Source organism: Bison bison, unplaced genomic scaffold, assembly GCF_000754665.1.
Source record: "Bison bison bison isolate TAMUID 2011002044 unplaced genomic scaffold, Bison_UMD1.0 scf7180017864072, whole genome shotgun sequence".
NCBI lineage: Eukaryota > Metazoa > Chordata > Mammalia > Artiodactyla > Bovidae > Bison > Bison bison.
The window spans coordinates 6,649,305-6,652,911 of record NW_011494644.1 but is presented as its reverse complement, the minus strand read 5'-3'; the positions used below and the strand labels follow the sequence as shown (position 1 = coordinate 6,652,911).

Sequence of the window (3,607 nt, the reverse complement as noted above, 5' to 3'; positions counted from 1 at the left end):
AATGGCAACCCACTCCATGTTCTTGCCTGGAGAATCCCAGGGACGGGGGAGCCTGGTGGGCTGCTGTCTATGGGGTCGCACAGAGTTGGATACGACTGAAGTGACTTAGCAGCAGCAGGATAAATTAGGAGCTTGGGATTAACAGAGACACACTACTATATATAAAATCGGTAAACAAAAGGGGGCTTCCCAGGGGGCTCCATGGTAAAGAATTTGCCCATCAAGCAGGAGACTCGGTTTCGATTCCTGGGTCAGGACTATCTCCTGGAAAAGGAAATGGCAACCCACTCCAGTATTCTTGCCTGGGAAACCCCTTGGACAGAGGAGCCTGGCAGGCTATAGTCCATGGGGTCGCAAAAGAGTCAGACACAACTTAGCGACTAAACAACAATATCAAAACAACAAGGATCTACTGTACAGCACAGGGAACTATATTCAGCATCTTGTATTAATAATAACCTCTAATGGAAAAAGAATCTAAAAAAGGAATATAGATAATATAAACTGAATCACTCTGCTGTACACCTGAAATTAACACAACCTTGTAAATTAACTATCCTTCAATTTTTCAAAAGAAAAAATTTAAAAATAGAAGACAGTTTCAAGAGTGATGAGCATGTATTAAGATATCCCTCTGGGACACATATCAATGTCCAGTCAAACATAAACCCCATGAGGGCAAGTATCTTTGCCTGTTTTGTTCATTGGTGTACCCCCGCAAGCCTGGAATAGTGTGCCTGGCACACAGCAGACATTCAAGAAGTATTTGTTGAAGGAAGGAATGATTGAATTCCTGATAAAACTGAATTGGGGGCAACGGTTCTCTTGTTCTTTCAGTTATTTAATATTTACTAAGAGCCTGCTAAGCATGGAGAAACACCATTAGATGAGCAGGCACGTTTCCTGATGCTGCATTCCAGGGAGGAAGGAGGACTTTGGACATTAATTACAGGGATGATTAATGTAATATTTTAACATCCCCTCCTGTGTCCTGGGGCTTCCTTCCACAAAGCCGTGGTCACAATCAGAGCATGTTAATCAGCGTGGCTCGTGACACATCATTATTTTCACTGGTTGTGACTGTGCCAGAGGGAAGAGTGACCTGCAGGTACCGTTCTCAAGAAGCCTCTTAGAAGCATGGGGCAGGACCATGTTGTTCAAGACCTAACCTGGTCTGGGGGCTTCTGAGAAGGCTTCCTGGACGAAGAGGCAATCAGATCCAAGTAAGTACACACTGCACACACTGGGTCAGATATTTTGCAGGCAATAATATCAATCGTCACATTATTTTGAGTACCATGTGCCAGACAATGAGTGGTTCTCATTTATTATTTCTCATTCACTTTGCCTAAGACTCTGGGAAGTCAGTACCATTAAGAACTGCATTTCATAGGGAAGAGGCAACATAGGGCTGGCCGATTAAGAGGCACAGACTATTAGGTATAAAATAAGCTACAAGGGTATATGACACAACACAGGAAATACTGCCAATATTTTATAGTAACCATAAATGAAGTTTAACCTTTAAAACTTGTGAATCACTACAATGTATGCCTGCAACTTATACAATATTGTATATCAACTATGCTTCAATAATAAACAAATATAAGTTTTAAATTAATGAACTGAAAAGAGCTCTATCTCATAGGTGGCCCACGGCAGGTAAGTGACCTGTGACACCAAAAATTCAGTTAGGGACAGAGCCAGGATTTGAACCCAGTCTATCTGAACTAGAAGAAATGGAGTAGCCATCATGGTCAACAAAAGAGTCCTAAATGCAGTACTTAGATGCAATCTCAAAAATGACAGAATGATCTCTGTTCATTTCCAAGGCAAGCCATTCAATATCACAGTAATCCAAGTCTATGCCCCGACCAATAATGCTGAAGAAGCTGAAATTGAACAGTTCTATGAAGATCTACAAGACCTTCTAGAACTAATACTCAAAAAATATGTCCTTTTCATTATAGGGGACTGGAATGCAAAAGTAGGAAATTAAGAAATACCTGGAGTAACAGGCAAATTTGGCTATGGAGTACAGAATGAAGCAGTGCAAAGGCTAATAGAGTTTTGCCAAGAAAACACACTGGTCATAGCAAACACCCTCTTCCAACAACACAAGAGAAGACTCTACACATGGACATCACCAGACGGTCAATATGAAAATCAGATTGATTATATTCTTTGCAGCCAAAGATGGAGAAGCTCTATACAGTCAGCAAAAACAAGACTAGGAGCTGACTGTGTCTCAGAACATGAGCTCCTTATTGCCAAATTCAGACTTAAAATGAAGAAAGTAGGGAAAGCCACTAGATCATTCAGGTATGACCTAAATCAAATTCCTTACAACTATACAGTAGAAGTGAGAAATAGATTTGAGGGATTAGATTGGATAGACAGAGTGCCTGAAGAACTATGGATGAAAGTTCATGACATTGTACAGGAGACAGAGATTAAGACCATCCCCAAGAAAAAGAAATGCAAAAAGGCAAAATGGTTGTCTGAGGAGGTCTTAAAAACAGCTATGAAAAGAAGAGAAGTGAAAGGCAAAGGAGAAAAGGAAAGACACACCCATTTGAATTCAGAGTTCCAAAGAATAGCAAGGAGAGATAAAAAAGCCTTCCTCAGTGACCAGTGCAAAGAAATAAAGGAAAACAACAGAATGGGAAAGACTAGAGATCTCTTCAAGAAAATTAGAGATACCAAGGGAATATTTCATGCAAAGATTGGCACAATAAAGGGCAGAAATGGCATGGACCTAACAGAAGCAAAAGATATTAAGAAGAGATGGCAAGAATACACAGAGGAACTATACAAAAAAGACCTTCATGACCCAGATAATCATGATGGTGTGATCACTCACCTAGAGCCAGACATCCTAGAATGTGAAGTCAAGTGGGCCTTAGGAAGCATCACTATGAACAAAGCTAGTGGAGGTGATGGAATTCCAATTAAGCTATTTCAAATCCTAAAAGATGATGTTGTGAAAGTGCTGCACTCAATATGCCAGCGAATTTGGGAAACTCAGCAGTGGCCACAGGACTGGAAAAGGTCAGTTTTCATTCCAATCCCAAAGAAAGGCAATGGCAAAGAATGCTCAAACTCATCTCACACACTAGTAAAGTAATGCTCAAAATTCTCCAAGCCAGGCTTCAGCAATACGTGAACCGTGAACATCCGGATGTTCAAGCTGGATTTAGAAAAGGCAGAGGAACCAGAGATCAAATTGCCAACACCTGTTGGATCATAGAAAAAGCAAGAGAGTTCCAGAAAAGCATCTACTTCTGCTTTATTGACTATGCCAAAGCCTTTGACTGTGTGGACCACAGCAAACTGAGGAAAATTCTTCAAGAGATGGGAATACCAGACCACCTGACCCGCCTTCTGAGAAATCTGTATGCAGATCAAGAAGCAACAATTAGAACTGGACATGAAACAACAGACTGGTTCCAAATCAGGAAAGGAGTATTGTTACTCTGCTTATTTAACTTATATGCAGAGTACATCATGAGAAATGCTGGGCTGGAGGAAGCACAAGCTGGAATCAAGATTGGTGGGAGAAATATCAATAACCTCAGATATGCAGATGACACCACGCTTATGGCAG

At 40.9% G+C, this 3,607-nt stretch overlaps 1 protein-coding gene across 1 annotated transcript in view; it reads right to left on the bottom strand.

Annotated features, from left to right (window-relative positions):
* The window catches only part of PRKCB (protein kinase C, beta), a 476,951-nt gene that overhangs the window by 62,794 nt on the left and 410,550 nt on the right, over nt 1-3,607 (bottom strand). The window lies entirely within an intron of this gene.